A 22,618-nucleotide genomic window follows, 5' to 3' on the forward strand; every position below is an offset into this window, starting at 1 on the left:
ATCTCATGCACACCTCAGGAGATGCTTAAGTGGCACCGAGGTGAGGACTAGTCTGACTGAATCAGGTTACTGCGAATACCTACAGATTTGACTTGTCAGAATAACAGACCTGGCATTGAATATCTCAGAGTATCTTTGAAAATCCTATTCTAGTGAATACGAGTGTCTGTGGAGCTAAGTGGGTACTGATTCTGTCACAGGACTGACTTGGTTAACGAGCCATATTTTCTTTGTTCATGTTCTTGGTGTTTTAAGAATCACAAAACAATAAGAAAACAATAAAGCCTATGCCCTTTCTTATGGAAGTGTATGTCACATCAAATGCTACACGATGCCCATGAGAATCGACTGAAAGTAGCAAGCCCACCGACAAGCACTTTTGCTGTAGATCTGTGCTCATACTTGACTATGAAAAACAACTTTGTACGCATGGTGAACAAGAGCAAAATCTTACAATGAAAGTGAACCTAAAACAGCGTAAGTTTGCATCTAGACAGAGAACTTGTTTTTGCCACTCAAGACAAAGAAAGGGAGTTTGTCAAAAAGGCAAGTCAGTTCTGAGGGGATATCAAGTCTCATTGTTAAGAAAATAATACTTTGTAAGTTGTCTTGAAGTTCCACTAACTTCATAAACGGACAAAGAGCCAGCGTAAACATAGCTGGTAACCGCAGGAACATGTAAGGAGATTCACAGGATGGGTAAGGTGGAGAAAGCTGAGGTAGGTGTCAGCACTGGGCTACCAGCAGCCAATGCGCAGGCCTGTAAGAGCTGTAGCACTTCCTTAGGAAGCCAGCCACTGGGCACTGTACCATAGAGCTTCCGTAGGAAGCCATCCACTGGGCACTGTATAAGCCATCCATTGGGCACTGTACCGTTGCACTTCCTTAAGAATCCATCCACTGAGCACTGGACCGTAGCCCAAAGTTTCCAAAAGACATCTGCAGAAGCTTCAGCCTCCTTGAGTTTCTTGGTCATCTTTGCTCAATCCAAGCACTTGCTGTGCTTGTCGAAGTTAGAGATCCGGAGAGTGTGTCACTAGTGGCTCTCTTCTCTCAGCAAAATGAATATACTATTTGAAGGATGGGCAAAGAATTCAAGTCGCTGGGGTTTCCTGACACCATCATAATCTTATGATTACAAGCAACAGGAATTTTAAAAATTGACCAAAATTTTACCTCAAGTACACATAAAAGGATGCATTAGAAGGCTATTGCATGATTCAGAAATATGGGAACATTAAATTGTGGTCAGGGAAGGACAGGAAACAGGGCAGGTCTGAGCACTAAACACATAAACTAACGATAATCATTTTAGAGAAAAATGCAGTTTCATTTGTTTATTATTTTTGTGTCTCATCTTTAAGGGCCCCAAACGCTTGCGTGGGTCATTATCCTGGCCATTGACTGAGAATAGGAAAACCTAGAACAACAGTTTAATCAGAACCACAAGGAATGAGGGACTGGTGATGAACATTTCATCAACACAGGGTGGGAATCATTAGAAAGCCAAGTAACAAAATAAATGCAGAGATTCTCAGGCATGAACTTAGCGTCACTAAAATGTAGTCACATCTACTGTAACACTGTCAGCTTCACTGGAAGGCTTATGCAATCCCTGAAAGGTCCAAGCAAGGCTGGCTATTAGGAAATTCCATTTTCTTCTATTTGAATCTAGTGTTTTGATCTCCAAACTGTAGGTATTGAATAGCTCAAGCTTTTCTACATGCCTTCATTTAAAGGACTCACAAGTACAAAACCCACACATGAGAAGGATGGCAGTTTTGGTTTCTTAAATTTTTACATTAACTAATTAATTAATTAAGTTTATTTATTTTGTTTGTGTGTGCGCATGTGCATGTGCATGTATGTATATACACACACCTTCTTACAGTGTACATGTACAAGTTAGAGAACAACTTACAGTGGTCCACTCTCTCTTTCTTCTGTGTAGGTCCAAGGGTCAAAGTTGGGTCATCAGGCTTGGTGGCATGCATGTTTATCCACTGGGTTTCTTGGTGGCTCAGCAGCATTAAACAATGGGCTTGCTCTTTGGCATTATTTATGGGAAGTCATATTAAACAGCCACGGACAAGCAGGAACATTTACTGGCAGAAACAAGTGCTTCCATTGATTTATACTCAAATCCTATTTGTCTAGGAATTCTAGTGAGTTTAATTTCTGATACTGAGGAAAAACAATTTATTACCAGTGGGGGTAGAGAGATGGATCAGTGGTAAAGAGCACTTCCTCTTGCTGAAGACACTGGTTTGAGTTCCAGGATCTACAGGGAAGCTCAAAACCATCTGTAACTCCAGCTCCCGGAGCTCTGACACACCCACCTCTGACCTCTCTGAGCTCCAGGCATGCATGTGTTTTCCATAAATATATATACTCAGGTCCACATGCATCTGAATAAACATAAATTTTTTTTCTAAAAAAGAGAGAAAAAACTCATTGACTCCCCAAGAATAAAAACATCAGATATACAAAAATCTCTGAGAAGAACGCAGAATGGGAAAAGCTAGCATGAAAAATTAAAACAATAACTGCGGAATCTGACAAAAACTAAGGAAACATTAGCACAGTGCTGAGAAGTGATGTAGTTAGGAAGAAAGCAAGCTCCTCAGTGTGCCTAAAATGATGCATATGGGGAAAGAATTAGGGGATACTCTTTAGTCTGTACTAATGAGTTTATTTTCCTGCTCCCCATTTTCATATGTAAAATGAATGTCAGAGACTCTGGACAAATGAATCCGGCCCCCATGTTTAAGTGAGATAATTAGGTGAAATTGTATGCAGTCTAATTTCCTCTTAAAGGGTAATTCTACGAGATAATTTGAAACTCAATTATAATATACAAAGTATCTTCCCTTTCCTGAATCCCTCTCATCAATATCTTTCCTCTGCTTATCTTCTCTCATGTTTCGGGTATGATAATGGTAGTTTCTGAGTGTGCCTTCTAGTTAATTCTGACAGGAGGAACTAAGTACCCACTACACATAATAGTCTGTACTTCAAAGCCAGTGCCTGAGATGCTGGGAATCCTCTATGTGAAAGAGGCCAACCATCCCAGACCACAGCTTACTCCTTCACCATGAGCTCACAGCTACTCCAAAAGGAACCCCAGAAGGTGTGCTTAAATTGCATCTACTTTGTGTTTCACAGAACAAAGCTTCTTGGTCTGAAAAATCAGATAAACCTGTGGTTTTTGACATTAAAATCTGACTTTCTGGTCATGTCGTCAGAACAAGATAGAATTGAGTTGTGGCTAATTTTCTCAGACAAGTCAGCTAGCTTTTTGGGTCAAGAGACCTTTTTTCTATTTGTGTATATGTTGATTTTTTTTAAATAGAGAATCAGACTCAAAAGGCAGTAGTATAAGAGAAACAGGAGTACATTTGGAGAAAGAGTATTAGGAAAGCAAGCCTTCCCTCTGTGATACAGAGGTGATAGCATGGGTCAGGACTTGATTCAACAGCTGTGCATTTGTGTTTGGTCGGCATCCTAAGCAAGAGATTAGAATTAGTCAGTCATCAATGGGAGGAGAGCCCTTGGTCCTGTGAAGGTTCTAGGCCCCAGTGTGGGAGAATGCTAGGGCCAGGAAGCAGGAGTGGGTGGGTTGGAGAGTAGGGGGAGAGGGGATGGAATAGGGTTTTTTTGGAGGGGAAACCAGGAAGATGGGTAACATTTGAAATGTAAATAAAGAAAGTATCTAATAAAAATTAAAAAGAAGAATTAATGATTTAACAAAAGACTTTGGGGACAAGGGAACCCAGTAGCTTTGACTTTGCCCAAACGTCATGTATAGTGTTTAAATGTCATTCCCGCATTAATTTATTTTTGTGTATATACTTTCTATATCCAGCATGATATTCTGAAGTATATATAAATCACAGGTCTACTAAATTTAGAAGGTTAACAGATATGGCGGCCCACACATAGTAGTTTTAGTATTATTTACTAATTCAAAATATTGTGTTCAGTGTGGAAGAGTCAACCATGAAAAAAGTCATACTAGCCTATGAACCTCCTAGAAGCAAAAAAAAAAAAAAAAAAAAAAAAAAAAAAAAAAAAAATCAATAGATTATTCTACCCAGAATGCAATTTCATCTCATAATGTTTTTTGCATAGTTAGTTCTCAAAGTAAAATTCCACAATCTCTAAACACTATGACATGATTCAAGCTGCAAACCAAGTGGAACTAAGTTCATATTTACTGATTTACAGAGACCTCCTCCTAGTTGTTGACAAACCCTTTCTTCTCAGCACAGTGTTTGCCCCGAAGAGGTGCCTCCAAACATCAAGCAAAGTAGAACCATCTGAAGGACTAGAACTTTCTATTGGTAGAGAAAAATCTATTTCCCAAGGGTCTGAAAATGGATCACCTATTCTAGAACTAGACTCAAGAGATGGGAAGAGCAGGTAGCTCTGCTAGACCTACAGGAGACTTACCAAGGACTCCTAGACAAAAGGCAGCTCGCTCCAAAGGTGCCCAGATTAATCGCAATTTTGCCCTACAATGTTTATCTAAACGCTATTGAAAGCTCCCAGGAAGCTCTAAGCAGCTAAGTCAGGGATGATTCAATTACTAAACTGCAGGTCCCCTTGCATGTTGGTTTCATTCCAAAGACTACATCAGTATTTATGCAGAGAATGGATTAGAGAACAGAGACTTCACAGGGCCCCTAGCTGGCATCTCGTCTAATTGAACATCTTGTTCATATTTACTCTTCTCTGCCAGAAACATCACCCCTACTCAGACACATCGCTGCTCCACACTCACCTCTTCCATCCTTGTTTCTTTAGGAAGTCTCTGTGCATCCATACCAACTGCCATGTACATCTCTACTTGTCTCACACTACAGATGTAACTGTATGTTATTTGGATGCTTCCATGATTTGACCCACTCATCAAAATGCTGGAGAAGGGTTTTTATTTCTCTGTTGTGACTTCAACAACCCTTGCAACAACAGGAACATAGGAATTGCTCAATTAGTATCATGTAAGTGATTCAATGTACAACTCATTGGCCTGACAAGACAAGTACAAAAATTATCAGGAAAGGAAACAATCTAAAGAGAAAAATATTCTTTTGAGGTAACTAGATACAAGATTTAGTTGAAAACATAAGAAAACTTACATGGGTAAAATAAGTCTTCTGTTTTTTTTCACCCCCAAAGATGAAACTAAATTTCAGAGTGATGAATTGACGTAATAAAGCTATTATAATCATCTAGTTCTGGCCTCAAAACCCAGACACTACCTCCAACTGTTCATTCCATAATAGCCCATTACAAGTAAATGGTTCATTTTGGCAAAATAAGTTCATTTAGAGTACATTCTAAAATAGAGAAAAATAGGAAAAGTTATAATCCAGAATACACAGAACTCTCAAGAATATTATTTACAATTATGATTAGTGTTATCATCAATCATGACCTTAATAGAAATGTGAGGACTGAGTAAAAGAGACCATGTATAGTTACAGATAAACCCTGAGATGTTTCTGGTTGACTGATGTGAGTCAGTGAGGCACCTAGGAAAAGAAGGCACACACTTCAGAGACAAGGCCACCAAATGCCTTGTACAATGTTATCAAGAGACATCCGGCTCTATGTACATCTCCATTAATAAAGCTGATGAGAGATGTCCGAATATTTTTTACACACTTCAGAGACAAGGCCACCAAGAGCCTTGTACAATGTTATCAAGAGACATCCGGCTCTATGCACTTCTCCACTAATAAAGCTGACGAGAGATGTCTGAATATTTTTTATATGATTAAAGGCCTTCTGTTCTCTATAGAACTGGTCCTACCTTCTGTGGATTAGCCCGTGCTGACACATGTGAGAGTCTAACTCAAAACTATGCCATGCAAAAACTACTACTCATCCACTCCAATTGTCTCTGATATAGTTCCTAAATAGGTATTTGGCTCTAATTGTGCAAAAGTAATGCCTAGAGAATGAAATGGAACTCTGCCCTACAGTGAAATAGACACTTTCACGAACCCTTGTATGAAGCTGTAGCAAAGTAGAGGATATTTATTTAAACAGGCATTACTGATCTCAAGAGCAGATGGACATTATACCAGTGTGCTTAATATATCAATCCAAAGACAAAATATTATATGATGGCTGCTCTACCAGTACACACAACATACTCATAGAAATAAATCTAAATCTAATTTAAGTATGGTAACACATGATTAAAATCACAGCGCTCAAGAGGCTGAAGCTGGGCAATGACGAGTGTGAAGCTGGCCTGGGTAAAGAACACAATACACACATACACACCACACACACACACAAACACACACGAGTCAGACAGGCAGGGAGAGAGAGAGAGAGAGAGAGAGAGAGAGAGAGAGAGAGAGAGAGAGAGAGAGAGAGAGAGAGAGAGAGAATCAGAAAAAGCCCCAAACAAATCAACAACAAAATAACAAAACAAACCTCTCCTAAAAGCATTTCAGAAGTCTAAGCTATTTCACATCTAACTTGAAAATGTATTAACCCAAACCACAGTTTATAAAAATCAGCTTTAAATTGGTGTGCTCAGTTAATTTATCTTTTGAAGATTTATTTATTTATTTATTTTATGTATATGAGTACACTGTAGCTGTAGAGATGGTTGTGAGCCTTTATGTGGTTGCTGAGAATTAAATTTAGGACCTCTGCTTGCTCTGGTCAACCCCACTCACTCTGGTAGACCCTGCTTGCTCAGTCCTGCTCACTCCAGCCCAAAGATTTATTTATTATTACAAATAAGTACACTGTCATTGTCTTCAGACACACCAGAAGAGGGAGTCAGGTCTCATTACAGATGGTTGTGAACCACCATGTGGTTGCTGGGATTTGAACTCAGGACCTTCAGAAGAGCAATCAGTGCTCTTACCCACAGAGTCATCTCACCAGCCCTAATTTATCTTTTAAATTTGATCAAACTGACCACATGAAATTGGCACAGAAAGGCAAAATAACAATTATTCTAAAAGTCATTACATAGATCACTTAAAAATTTATTATTATTATTATTATTATTATTATTATTATTTTATGTACATTTGTGTTCTGTCTGTATGTGCGTCCATGAGGGTTTCAGATATCCTGGAACTGGTATTATATCACATAAAGTTATGAAATGCCATGTGGATGCTGGGAATTGAACCAAAGTTCTCTAGTAGAACAGCCTGTGTTCTTAACCACTGAACAATCTTTTTAGCCCTGAGGGGCAGGGGCATGAAGAAAAAGGAGAAAGAGTAAAAAAGAGGAGGCAAAATAACAATAAAAAGAAACTAATTTAAAAATGTAAATTGGTATTTTTTAAAAAAAATAATTTAAACTAATTTAAATATTTAAGTAGAAGCTAAATGATGTATTCAAATATTCAAGGGATGTGCTGAAAGGTCTAGGTCACAATGAAGGCTTATAATTAATGACCAAGTTGTGCTTTAAGGAGTTAACAACTACTTCTACTAGGCAAATGGAAGTAGGTGAATTTTTCAAGGAAGAAAATACACACCAGAAGTTCTGGGTGAAACAGCCTTCTCAGTTACTGACTCCAAGATATTTACATGCAAACAATTTCAACATTCTTCTGATACTCCAAGGTAACTAAAAGTTTTAAAAATCACATACATACTTGATTTATAGTATAACTCCTTACAAAATACAGTATATTAGACAGTAATCATAGCAAACTCATTCAAATTTCATGCCGCCCCCAAATTTCCTGGAGACATCCATAGTTCTTGTAACATCTACATACTAACCTACTAATATCTTATAAACTCAGGTGTCTCTTGAGAAAACATTTACATATGAATAGCGTTTAAAACTATTAAAGCTTAGGGCTTCTAAAGTTATTCCTTTTTACTCCTTTATTGTCTATTTCTCAGTAATTTAGCCAATGAAAAGTAAATAGGAAAGGCTGGCAGTGCAGTTGTACTAAGTAAGGTGTCCGTTTAATCTGAGCAAGTCTTTGAGCGATCCTAAACACCCACATAGATGAACGGATACTGTTTATGGATGGCACTAAATTAGATCACAAAAGTCTGTGCTGATAATGCACACAGGGGACGCTCAGTACTTCTTTCTAATTAACCTCATTGGATTAGAATATCCGTTAGCAAATTTAGACACTTAGCCATCTGAGTTCTTGCTGTTGACTCTCCAGATCAATTACAGGTTGTCTTTTAAGTCATGTGTTAAGAAGAACCTAGGTAGAAAAATCTACCTTTTTAAAGGCAGATGAGTTTGTCTTGTCAAGTTGATATTTCTTTCAGGAGTTCATTATTTAATTAGAAAGAGTAAGGAAAACTTACAAAATCCCTCTAAGTGTTAAGGTCTGCCTCTCTAAATAGAGACAGACTCTGGAAGCATAGGTTTGTCCAACTTGGTTTCCTGGCTTTATCTATTTATATTTGAGTCTCCTTAGAGCCCATGGTCTTATGGAAAAGAATGGATTCAAACAGAAACTTTCCCCTGTGTCATTTTTAGGTACATACACATTGAGGTCAAGCAAAAGGAAGTTGAAAGATAAGTTGAGCTGACCCAACCCAAAAAATAACAGTAATACTCATCAAATTGAATTTATCAGCAACCGGTAACAGAATGAGAAAAATGTGGTTCTTTTTCAGGAAAAAAAAATCATCGTTTTTCATTCTGTATTCATATGGAAGGGGTGAACATTTAGAAGAGGAAAGGGAAAAGACAGATGAATAATGTTAAGGTAATGTATATAAAGGTCACCTAGCAAAATACAACAGTTCCAAGTGCTCAGCCAGCCACAGAGTGGCCTTGTGAGCTCACGAGAGTGTCATCTGGACATTTTCACATTTTATAGTTCATCTGATCATGACCTATCTGAGTCCTGCTGAACTATCTACTCATTTACAAATATGAGATAGAGTGCTGATTTTCAAGGAAAGCAAGGTGGCATTGTGTTAGTTATAACATCTGCCTCTCAGGAGCTTAGAGGCAGTTACTAGACAACATCCTGACATGAAAGCAATCAGAGTGCTGGTTGGCATCCTCCTCTGTGCTCTTGAGAGACCTTGGATAAGGTAAGTCCCTAGCTTTCTGTCCCTCACCTCCCATTTCTGTTCAACAGGCTTGATGAGCTTTGTGGCTTCCTTTAGAGTTATCGTCATAATTCCTTTTAGTACTTGGAAATGTGATCGTTTTACTAGTATTCATTCACTCAAATCCAGATCTACATATTTCTAACTGAGCTAATTCGCATGCAAAGCAGCAAAGGAGAGCAGCACACCTCCGGAATATCTGGCAGTAAATGCCATTGCTTATGAAGGTATTCAAAGTCCATTGTCTTAGCACAGAATTTATATACTTTCCTATTTTTCTACTCAGATACACATGCGTAATAAAAAAAAATAACCTTGCCCAGTAATCAAGAAGAGTCACTGAATAGACCCGTGACTTATCTTTTGAAAATTGTTTCATTATTTTATTAGTTTGGCTGTCCTGCCTTCACAGATGCCTGTGTGTTATGTGTGTGCTTGGTGCCTGCAGAGGCCAGGGGAGGGTGTCAGGCTCTGTAGGGTTGGAGTTGCAGACTGTTGTAAGTAATCCTGTGGTTCTAGAAATTGAAACTGGGTGTTCTTAACCACTGTGACATCTCTCCATTCCCTTTGTGACTTACCTTTAACCTAAGTTTTTCTAGATCTTATGATTTAACAGGGGAAAGTGACACCCACATGAAAAGCTAGGGACTTTATCTAGGATATCAAGATTCCCCTGGCCTCACATAATCAGGGTATATTTTCCAAGGATGATTTAAACACCTTCTCCCATAGTTGACTGTGGTTTAAGGATAGTTAATGACAATGGCAAGGGTATGTTTCAGAAACAATGCATGGACTCTGATACTTGCTCTAACACTTATGCTGAACGTACCATCTTGGGTAAGCCCTAAGATTCCTCACATTTCCCTCTTCTTCAAAATGGAAATTATAATAAGTTCATATATATTAGGTTATATTACAGTATTGGAGTTATGACACAAAGTATGTCTTATCTAACACACAGAAAATATCACACAAACATAAAAGCTATTACTTTTACTATTATCCTCTTTCTTTTGCTCCATTCAAACCCTCTTCTATACTTCTCCCTTATATCTTTAAAACTTATGGTCTTTAAAAATTTAATTGTGTTGGATGCATACATACACACACACACACACACACAATTTCTAAAATGTAATCTGCTCTGTCTGTATAGTGTTGCTTGTGTGTGTACATGTTTTTGGGACTGAGGGCTTGGTATTGGATACCCAATCCCTGGAGAAGACCTCTGCTGTCAGCATTCCTTAGTTACCTGTAGTTCATTTTACAAGCTCAAAGGTAGGAGGAAAAGCTAGGTAGGTACGGCTGTGGGTTCATTTTGTTTTGTGTTTGCCCTTTACTGCCTATCTGAACAGAGACCAGAACACTGCTATAATTTTTTCAAAGTTAAGCAAAACAGCTAGTTGAAATATACAGTAGAAGTAGTATATTAATAATTTATGATGTAATGGATAGTCGAACAGGGAAAACATATTTCAAAAGGTATATCAAGCAATTTAAAAACTAAAGCAAACCAGGGTTAATAAAAATCATGACAAACACAGAAGGACAAATAATACATGATTTCAGTACTTTTATTATTTTGGAAAGGTTGACATCACCTAAATAATGAGAAAAATAGTGGCTGCGAGGTCAGTGAAGACAGGGAACGGGGTCAGAGAGAAATCATTTACAAGGTACAAATTCACGGTCATATCTGAAGAACAATGAGTGCTTTTGTATTGTCTAGGGTTATAGTTTAAAATGCTGATCATCTAACTCAAGTTAGAAGAATTTAAATGTTATCACAAAGAAAAAAATGTTTGAGATGACAGATAATATTTGATTCAATCCCTTACCTATCATCTATCTACATCTGTCTATCTATCTATCAATCAATCTATTTATCTATCAATCTATCTATCTATCTATCTATCTATCTATCTATCAATCTATCTATCACATATCTACCATCACAAATAAATATGCTGACATACCATACTATACTTCATAAAGACATGCAATTATCACCTGCAAATCAAGTTTACTAAATAAAAAATAATTTTATTTGGTTATTTTTTATGGAGACAAACTTAGCAACTTTTTGAGATTCAAATATAATTATTTCCTATCAAAAAGTATAAAAGTAATTTTCTTAAATTTAAGAGAGTTCAAGTTGTTGTGTTGTCTCAGTAGGCAAAGCAATTGCCTTGCAATCCTATCTGAGTTTGAATCCCAGATCCTACCATAGTAGAAGAGAAACAGCTCTCAAAATTTACTCTCTGTCCTTCATATGTATGTTCACACTTCACACACAGACACACACACACACGCACACATATATATGCACACACACATACACACTCACATACACAAATGCATGCACACACAAGAAATTTAAAATACATTGTATTTGTCTTACATTATTTTCTTTTTAAATTTTTATTTACTATGTGCATGTGCATTCACTAGTGTATGCAGGTTGTGTAGAGAGGCCAGATGTTGATGCTGAGAGTCTTCCTTAATCTCATCCACCTTGCATTTTGAGACAGAGGGTCTCTCACTGAACCTGGAGTTCATCTATTCAGATAGATAAGCCCTTCAGACATCCACCTCTCTCTTGCTCCCCATACTCGGATTATGGACACACACTGCTGAGCTGGGCTAGTTTTTAAAATGAGTGTTGGGGAAACCAAACTCAAGTCTTCCTCCTGTGGCAAATGTTTTAGCAACTGAGTCTTCTCTTCCCCCCATGTTTCAGTTTTCACTTAAATATTTATGAAAGACATCTATATACATATTAATTTGTGGCATCTGATAATGACTATAGACTAACTTCCTAGAAACCTTACACCTGCCTCAGATGAAATGAAACAGTTTGCCTCTGTCTGTGAACATTCAGGTCTTACTATTTCAACCAAGACTGGGTCAGCATTTGTGTCTCTTCACATATGTGCAACACAACATAGAAATTCTTTTTCATCACATTCTCTGAAGAATGGACACAGTTTTCCTTCCCTCTTGTCAGATTCTTCTAAAACTAGACCAGTTTCAACTGCCTAGTTAGCCTAAGGAGTCCTCAAATTCACAGTTGGAACAAAAAAAATGAAAATGAGTTATGTCTCATACATTTGTCTTCAAGATTGCATGAGAATACAGGTAAAATACTGAGCAAAGTGCCTCACATGGAGGGCTGGCTAAATACTGGGGCACAATGAATCTTCATCACCATTTTTTTTGTGGTTACATTAATTCTGTGGTGTACATTTAAGCTATGCTCCAGATAGCTCACATGCAGAGTACACTGTTATAATACAAGCCAAAGGCATTTCAGTAAAGCCAGTGAACCAAACAGTTTTTGGTGCAAGGACACAAATTGGAAAGCCCTTGGAAGAGCTGCTAAACAATTTTCTGTTTGTTTTTATTTTAGAGTCAGAGAAATAATAAAATTATTATTTTCACCATGAGGACAATCCTCCCTGCTGTAATTGTAATTCTGTTGAAATGAATCAGAAATTCTAATGGGAATGCTGGCTCAAGGCCAGGGAGAAATATGCTGATGCAATCTGTCTGGATGCTAGAGACAGAAACCTAGTGGATGGCTTTATCTTGTCCAAAAATGAAACTGATAACTACTTTGAGAGGAACACTTGCATTTTGGTTATGCTTTGAAGAAAAAGCTCCAGCAATACACCACTAAGAGAAGAGCAGAACCAGAAGCAGTCAGAGGCACAATGCTAACTAGTGATACTGGTCTTTATGCAGTGCATTCTTCAGTCCATCCTGGCATGTTTCACCTGAATTGTAATGTCTTAGTAAATATCATCCAAATGCATTCCTGACACTTACCCCATTTTTGAACCTCTATTACATGCATGATAATTTAGTCTCCAAATTGCTGAAATAGACCTATTGATAAGTAAATAAATATATAAACAAATAAGCAAATAAATGCATAAAATAAAACAAATATCCCCTTCCTGTTAAAGATCTGCTAAAAGAAAAACAATTTTAAGTTCATAGGCTCAACATAATAGGATACAATGATTTCTTCATTATTAATATTACTATTATTATTGTTATCATGTACATCCCAACTGCAGTTTCTACCCTCTGCCCAGCCTCCCCTCTCTTCATCTTCTCTTTCTTCCCAGATCAACCCCCCAGTTTTACCCCTGCCTCCTCAGAAAAGAACAGGCCTAGGAACTTCAAACAAACACAGCATAACAAGCTACATAAGACCAGGCGCATATTCTCACATCAAGGTTGGACAAGGCAACCCAGTAGTGGGGAATGGGTCCCATAAGTAGGCACAAGAGTGAGGATTAGCCCCCACTTCCACTGATAGGATTTCCACAGGAACTCAAGTGACTCAGCCATAACACATAGGTAGAGGACCTAGGTAAGACTCTTACAGGCTCCGTGATCTCTCATGTTTACATGAGTCCCAAACAGTTGTGGGCCCAATTCTTATGGGAGACCACCATGATTTTTAAGTTAAGTGAATATGGAAGTACTTGAAAGGCAGCTTTAATAGCAGTTTCTGAACGAGTGTATATGTGTGTGCTCTGAAATTTGCATGTCTAATAATTTCAAGAAGTACTAATGCTATTAGCCAGTGAACAAACATACTATGGAAATCAGGGCTTGTGGTTCAGCATGACGTCCTGCAACGCTCAATATTTGTCATGTTCTTTCTTGTTTCTATGTTTCTGCTCAGGGTAATCCCTGTGCATGTCTGTCACCTCAGCCTGTGATAGCATGCTGCCTTCTATCCAGGTGTACCCTCCTCTCTCTCTGTCTCTCTCTTCCCCCCCTCTCTCTCTCTCTCACACACATACACACACACATCTATCTATCTATCTATCTATCTATCTATCTATCTATCTATCTATCTATCTATCTACCTATCCATCCATCCATCCATCCATCCATCCATCCATCTATCTATCTATCTATCTATCTATCTATCTATCTATCTATCTATCTATCATCTATCTATCTACCTCACATATACAGGTTATGTATGTATTAACTATAATACAGTCCTAATAGACATTATTATATTAGCTTACTTTCTTTTATTTGTGAACATGGTGCCTACCAAAATGTCCAACACATGCTAGGAAGGCATTCATTTTTTTTTTCAATGAGTTACCTAACTCCACATCTAATACCTTGACACCTCCTTGAGACAGGTATTTTTTACCTACTTTATTTCCAGAGTTATTGAGAATATTCTGAAAAGGGGGACCTAAATAGGAATAAGAAACCAAAGAAGTTGCACTCCACTCATGACCTAGTCAAGAGAAGAGGGGAGTTATAGAAGAATGAGCCAGAAGCTTTAGAATAAGCAGAGAAAATGTGAACAAGGGAACCAGTCTAAGCCATAGAAAAGCTTTTGTTGGGCTCCCAAGAAAAAATTTTTCCTTTATAGTTTACTGAGATGATATGCGAGCATTTAAAATTTTAATGCCACATAGCTTTCATCTAATCATATTCTGAATGGTACTGGATAAAAAATTCAAAGATTAGGATCCTTGTTAAACACATGGAGATCTGATTATATTTTATCCCAAAATGAGGGTCTGGGAAATAGCATCTAGCTGTAAATACAGATGTCAAAGTCGACTATGTAGCTGGCATACAGTGCTGTCACCAGCCAAATAAAATACTTCCACTCCAATTATATTCAGAAAGAAAATCTAATTCCTGAAGTGTAACAAGTTGTTCACACTTCCAATGCTAAGAACTTTATATTAAAATATCTTTCCACTGTTACATTGATTTTCTGTGTACCAAAAAGCTCTCATAGGGCAATTGTTAAGAATTAAGGTTTTAGCCCACTTTCAATTCTGTAAGGACCAAATTACATCTAGGGATTGCTATGTTCAAATGTTACATGCAAAGTTTAACCTCTCTTTATTGAAAAAGGATCATAGCTATGAGAAGCAATTCTTAGAAACCCATATTACTCTCAGTATTTTCTATGTTTTGGTTAGGCTGAGCCACAGAGCAATAAGTTAGCCACAGCTGATTCTGCATCTATTATACATGTATGGAGAAGTCTAATTTGATGGCATACAGTTTCTCATTCACTCCATTGATTAAAATAGACATACTTTAATCTGAAACCCATGTGGTATCAAAACTCAGCTCAAAACAAATATTGAAAAAATATACCTGAATTAAAAGGAAAGTTATCAAGTTCTACAACTATATTTTTTATGTTAGAAATACTGACGTATTCCGATTCATTATCAAATATTAGGAACATGTATTTAAAAATAACTAAAATTACTTTTTGATTAAATATCTATGATAAGTGCCGTGATTATTTCTAATTTATTTGTAGTTGCCAACCAATCACAGAATCCGTTGTCCAGTCAGTTTCCCTTGTTGAGATACCCCTCCCAAGACTCTCTTAATTATTTTATTAACTCTGGAGTTCATTTCTGCATATTCTGATCCAATTTAAAATATGTATTCAAGTTAATAAATAGAAAATAGCCATGGTATACTCTTCCCAAAGAATGTAAACTCCAAATTTACATTTTTTTGTGACAGAATGACTTCAGATTAAAGCATGCTTTCAAAAGATGTATTCTTCTATTTAAAGTTTCAGGAGGTAGAACCTTTAAGTTTAGCAATTCAAATAATTAATATTATAAAACTTTAAAAATATCTTGAGCTTGTATTAGTGATGCCAATGTTTGTAAACCCCCCCTCTCTCTCTGTCTCTCTCTTGGTGCGGGGGATCAAATCTAGAGCTTTGTGCATGCCACACAGGCAAGCATTCCAAGCCCCTGAAGTTTGTCAACCTTCAACTCTAAATTTTGCATCTGCCCTTCCAAACTTCTAAATCAAGTTACTGATGCATGTGGTTAGAGAGCATCCAGCAAATTCTCTCTAACACCCTCTCAGGGTCTAATGATGTCCTTGAACAAATGTGGAAAACATGGAAGGTCTGGCAGTGATCCGAATAGTAATCAGAGTTTAAAGAGAGAGTATCCTCAGAAAAACAATACTGTGCAGAGAATGCCAATCCTGGTAACCACAGGATGCCAATCTAGTGGCTATTGAATAACTGAGTAAATGATTTGGAAGGTAATTATTTTAAAGTAATGTGTGGTCAGTTCTTAATGAGACCGAGCTATACTAAGGTCAATATTTCTTTAAACAGCATCAATTTGAAATGCTAAACTTTAAATAGTCATTAAAGAAAAGATTCTAGCAGTAGAGAATAGATTTTTCTTCCCCCCGACAGTATTTCAGTTTTCAGATTACTAAAATTCATTAAGAAATATTATTCATGTCATCATGAAAGGCCATAAAGAATGGAGATGTATCTACACCAAGCCTCTAGTAGAGCACGACATGGACTTCTAAGCCACTTTTAATGATGGCAAATGCTGTGTATACTGAGCATGCGCTATTCCACAGTGTGACTCCATCCCCTCGGTATGCGCTATAAACCCACGCATAACCTCCAAAGGACCTACACTGGTGACAAAACTACCGACAGGATGCTTCTAAGTGACTCAATCTCAGGAAGGAAGAATAAAATGGAATGGTTTTTGCCATGTTTAGGGATACAAGAGTCATCAAAATGTGCAAGGCTCCTGTTGTTACCCAGGATAAATCCGTTTTAGAGACTGGAAAGCATCACTGACAAAACTGAATCGCGCACGTACAATTCAATAAGAGGGTAGACTTCAAATAGTCTTTCCATAAGTCCTGTGCTTTTAAATAGTGCAGTAGTGGATTTAAAAACAAATAAGGGAGGCAGGCATCTGCGGGAGGGTGCGGGGGGGTCAGTTTAGAAACTGGAGGATTAGGCCAACAAACAAGGGTGACTAACATATTCACAAAATGGAGAGATGAATAAACACTCCCTGTGATAATGAGAACTGTTGCAGACAGGAGCCTTGCTGGGAAAAGCCTGTGTCCTGCAGTGTATTAATAACAAGTGAGAATAGTTGCTAAGGGCAGGAGTTGTGGCTGTCAGCAAGTAGCTGCATTATAGCTACTTGGGCTGTAACCTGAGACTAATAGCGTCTGCTCTACTCTTTTAGGCATAAGAAAGTGTGAAGTTATAATAGTTCAAGTAGATCCTGAAAGGAAAATAAAATATAGCTCAATGCCCCTCTGTATCTAAGATGCTCTTTGAGAGCCCGATTGATGCATAAAACATAATACTAAAGCAAATAGTGTAATTGAAAGTGTTCTAATGTTTACTTAGCTACAATAAAATTTAGGAGAGCCTTGTAGGTGGGTACGAAGGAGTCTTGTCCCACTTGAACATCTTTAATCAGCTTCCATTATACTAGAGGATTTGTGTGTGGGCTGTCATTCTTTGTAATATAATTTTCTTGCTGTTTATTTAAGAATCCATACACTGTGCAAGGCTTCTGAAACTAAGCTATGAAGCAATCTAATTACTTCCAAGAGCTGGTCCACAGCCGCCTACTGCAAATGAGTTCTGTCTACCCATCTTCAGGCAGAGATTTGTTATTCAAAACAAGACTCTTCCAAGGCAGGGGTCCCTATGGCCACCGATCCTGTGACAGATTACAATCTTTGCAATATTTTGAACTCCAAAGGAAATGTTTAAATGCAGCTATGTCAGTCAATAGTGTTAAAAGGATAATCAGGATACTATAAGCTCTTCATTAAAAAATAAAAAGCAACTACCATTTAGTAATATGGCTTAAAAGGAGCATTGGTATCAAGGAAGCATTTTAGTATACACTTTAAATGAAAGGTAAGATTTTCTTTTTTTCTCAGAAAATGCTGTTCTTAGCACAGGGAGTAATCTTCCTGCTTCAGCTTTTGGAGTAGTAGGACCAGAAGGGAAAGCCATTCTATCTGCCTTTTTATTCTTAAATAGCATTGAGCATCATGAGGTTCTATGTCCCTAAGACTGCCCAACACTTCTGATGTCTTACCTGCTAACTAAAGACTATTAGTGCACATGTCTCTTTTCTAATCAGTGCTAATTATCTGTATTTTTAAAAGACCCAGGGTTATCTGATAGAAGGTTGGGGACTTATAAATAAGAGAAAACAACACTCATTCTCTAGCAAGAAAACAGCTGAGGGTTATATTCTGCACAAGGTAACTGGCCAGCCCTCATGATCACATGTTCAAGTACTTCGTTGCTCAGAACTGAACGGTTATAGAGTTATACAGCATATCCCTAACTCTTTGGGATCAGCCTACCAAGGCACCATGTGTAAACAGTTCTCATAGAAGAACTGATAGCCAGTAGATGTTCCATAGAAAGTTGGCTGAGACAGATTCAAACCACAAAAGGATTAGAAAAGAACATTTGGAAGTGCATTTAAAGTAGGCTTTATTTCAGGAGGCAGAGACTATAGAGAAAGATCATTTTACATGTCAAGGAAATTTTTTTCCAAAGATTTATTTATCTAGTATATGTATGTACACTGTAGCTGTCTTCAGACCTTCTAGAAGAGGGCGTCAGATCTCGTTACAGATGGTTGTGAGCCACCATGAGGTTGCTGGGATTTGAACTCAGGGCCTTTGGAAGAGCAGACAGTGCTCTTAATCACGGAGCCATCGCTCCAGCCCACATGTCAAGGAAATTAAAAACAAAATAAAAGAAAACAAAACCTCGCAAAAAGGTACCAAAGAAGACAGAGCATGGAATCTTGGCAATCGTGGTTCTGAAGTTATATGATAGTTATTAAGACAGTTATGGTTGAAAGAGATGCCATCACACCCATCACCACATTGTGATTTTGTATTCTCAGCTGGAACACACAACACTTTACCTGTGACTACATTGCTTGCCTTATTCAAGTCTCACAGTAATCCATGGAATATATCTTATTATTTTTCCTCCATTAATAAGGTTGGTAGAATTAAAGAAAGGCCAAACAACCTGCTAAGTTTTGAAATACTATTCAAACCAGAAGAGAAAATTTCCAGTCCATACCCTACTCCCATGCTGCCTTGCCTAGGACATTAAAAGCAGCTTGGCCTTCATGTGGGTCCTGAACAATTGGAGTGGGGGTATGCCCAGGAGGTGCCCACCCTCTCAGACGGGAAGGGAAGGGGAAGTGGGGAAGGATTGTGGGAGGAGGTGATCAGGAGGGGAGCAATGAGTGGGATGTAAAGTGAATAAGTAAAAAAAAAATTAAATAAAGAAAAATACATGAACAACATTGGCAGATGTGTCCTTCCTTTTAGATAGGATTAAAATTAATTTGATATTCATGACTGACTGAGATTGTTCAGGGGTGGGGTGGGAGTAATAATGTTGGGGGCCTCTGTTACACAAGAAAAGAGAAGGGTTAAGACCAAATGGGCCTGGCCAGTGGCAGCCTGGACTAGGAAGAGGAGATTCAGCCAATGAATAGCAAGCATTTTTTTTTTTTTTTTTTTTGGTCCAGACCATGTGCCACAAAGACACTGTCATCAGGTGAGGAGGTAGAGGTTGTGGAAGATGCTGGGGACTAGGAGGAGATTAAAAGGGAATGTAAAGAACCATTCTAGTTCTTTCCAAGAACTCCACCCTAGTGCGTTTAAAGTATAATCGTGACAAAGGAGCTAATTTCTCCTTCAAGGTTTACAACAACATTATTATAGAGAGACTTGGCATTTTCCCCATGATCTGTAAGCTATTCTAAAAAGAGAAAGTTCCTTTAATAAGCTGTGGTCTTTTACATCGTTCAGTGATCCAACTGAGCTATTCAGAGTTTGTTAAGGTACTTCAAAATTATTTCAAGGTGAAATAATTTAGTGAAGTACATCAAGTTTTTAAGGAGGAGAAATTGTTAGGAATATGTGAACTTTAAGCAGCTTATATTTATATATCTATAGTAATTGGGAAGGAAGAGGCTTTCAATTCGGGAGTTGGGAGCATATAAGGAGTTGAAGGAAGAGAAGTCAGAAGGGGCTGGATAGAGTAAAGGGAGGGCAGATAGTGATGTAATTATACTTTAATTAAAATATAAAAAATTAAATAAAATAAAAAAGAATAATTGAGCATTTAAAACATTGAAACTATGTATTATTTAAAGAAAGGACACATTTGAGAAATGCCAGGTGATTCCATTTTTCTAGAACATCACAGAATGCTCTCACACGCATCTAAATGGTGCAGACTATCAGAGACTTAGGGGACGGTATATGGTGTTGTTTTGTGACTTGCATGAGAACTGTGCCCATAGGCTCACATATTTGGTCCCCAGTTGATGGACACTGTTGGGGAAAGTAATGGAACCTTTAGGAGGTGGATCTTTCTGGAAGAAGTAGTCAGTGGATGTTGAGGTTTTATAGCCTTGCCCTACTTCCTCTTTCTCTGTTTCCTGTGCATGAATGACACCGATCAGGCAGCCTGTTGCCCCCCTCCATGCCATGTCTTTCCTGCAACAGTTCCCCTGGACTGTAAACCAAAATAAGCTCCTTTCTTGAACTGCTTTGGGTCATAGTATTTTATTAGAGAAACAGTAAAGTAACTGATGTAGTACTCTATATATGGTTTACCATTGCCAGAAATATTAAGAAGCACTTCAATGTGCTATGCAATTTTTCATATTATCAATAACTCCTATCAATACCTTAGGTGAGTTCTGAAGCGAGTTCTGTAATTCCCCATGAGAGGAGTAAAAAATAAGTACCGATGGAGTGATAGTAAAGAGTTACCTGAGATTTAATATTTCAAATAAGTCCATAATTAACAAGAGGTGTTCAAAACAACCCATATTTAAAATAATGTATTTTATTGAACTATGATTCTGAATAGTAAAATAGACTTAAAATCTACAAACATTACAGGTTTTCTCATTTTTATTTTTCTCTGTAACATTCCTTTTACTCAAATTGACTTTCTCCAAAGATAGATTACTCCCGCTCAGTTTGAGTTTCACTTATGAGCCCTATATATCAGACATCGTATATCTCTTATCTTGATTGAGTTTATATGCACAGGCATCCACTTGTGATGTCACTATGTGGCTTTCCCCTTCTGGTTATTCACATTCTTGGGTATGTTTCTCATAAATTTGAAACATTTCAGTTAAAGCCTTTAAGATGACCAAATCAAATTATCAAATTATTTAAGATGTAAAAATTATTTTCTTCAATAAAATGAATGTTGTGTTTATATTTATGTTTGCTCACATGCCTTCGGGTGCTTGTCTTTTGTTTATTTTTTATGCCATTGACAGGAGCATGAACTCCATTGCCACAGCTACACTTAATGAAGAAAATCTAAACCTAAACAAGCTGCAAATCAACAACTCCTATACCTTTCTTTAAGTAGTATCACCACTCTAAATGATATATTTTGAACAGTCAAATGTAGTTGGTGAGCTCCTAAATGCTATCAGACCAAAGTCCACAATCCTAGCCACTCTCAACTTCCAAAGACCCTGGCACTGGTCTCATTGTAACCTATTCCACTATTCTTTTTGGTCCCACAGAATTGATCTTAGATTACAATATCAATTTATTTCCAAACACAGATCTCTGGGAGGCTTTGTAGAACACACTAAGATCAATGTTTAATTGCAAATCCAAGCTATCAGACAAGCATGCATACTCATTTAAAGAGCCCAAAAGGACCCACAATTCTTTCAAATGATATCCCCCTCCCTGGCTACCCCTCCACAATCCCACACTCCACCCTCCTTCCCCCCTCCTTTTGCCTCTATCAGGGTGCTCCTCTACCCACTCACCCACTCCCCCCACATTGCTCTAGCATCCCCCTACGCTGTGCTGCGGCATCAAATCTTCACAGGACCAAGGGCTTCCCCTCCCATTGATGTCAGATAAGGCAATCCTCTACTACATATGCAGCTGGAGCCACATTTCCCTTCACCTATACTCTTTGGTTGGTGGTTTAGTCCCTGGGAGCTCTGGATAGGGCCCATAATTCTTATTGGTAAAAGGAGCATAGAGAGTCTCTGAATGGTGACAGAATGGCTGATTTAGCAAGAACGCCATTGGAAAAGACAGTTTTTTTTTTTGTTTTTTTGTTTTTTACCAGAAACCTGATTTCCCACACTGTGGATATTATTTATAAAGTTCGCTTTTGTGAACAGCATACCACATGGAGGAATATAAACATTAGTAACAACTGACGTTCAGTTCACCACAAGAACCAGGGCACATTTGGTCATGAAGGTGTTGCTGTGAGAGCTCTGAAGAGGAATCTAATGCCTGCTTAACTGGTATCCCAAAAACGTAAGAACATGGTTGTAAAGGACTCCAGATTGCCAGCATTTAATGTTTTAAGAAGGATTCTGCTGAGCAGTTACAATCACTCAACATAATTTTCCATAATTTAAGCTACTGGTGATGCAACCGAGTCAGACATGCTAGTCCTAAAGCAGAATAGCCAAATGCTATCACAACACAATGTGGAGAGTGTTAAAATGCCTTTGCGGATTTGTCCTGTCAACCACGAGAGAGATATCATTGGCAAACGCATTTCCCAACAGCACCCATTTACCCACCACTACTACTGTGATCTCTTCAGCTGTGTTCCGAAAAGGTTTTCATAACAGCGTCTAAGCCAATCT

The 22,618-nt window shown here is 37.9% G+C and overlaps 1 protein-coding gene across 2 annotated transcripts in view; it reads right to left on the minus strand.

Annotated features, from left to right (window-relative positions):
* The window catches only part of Prkg1 (protein kinase cGMP-dependent 1), a 1,194,975-nt gene that overhangs the window by 698,346 nt on the left and 474,011 nt on the right, over window positions 1–22,618 (minus strand). The gene's annotated exons all lie outside the window — the stretch shown is intronic.

The sequence above is a fragment of the Mastomys coucha genome, unplaced genomic scaffold (genome assembly GCF_008632895.1).
Source record: "Mastomys coucha isolate ucsf_1 unplaced genomic scaffold, UCSF_Mcou_1 pScaffold21, whole genome shotgun sequence".
NCBI classification, from domain to species: Eukaryota; Metazoa; Chordata; class Mammalia; order Rodentia; family Muridae; genus Mastomys; species Mastomys coucha.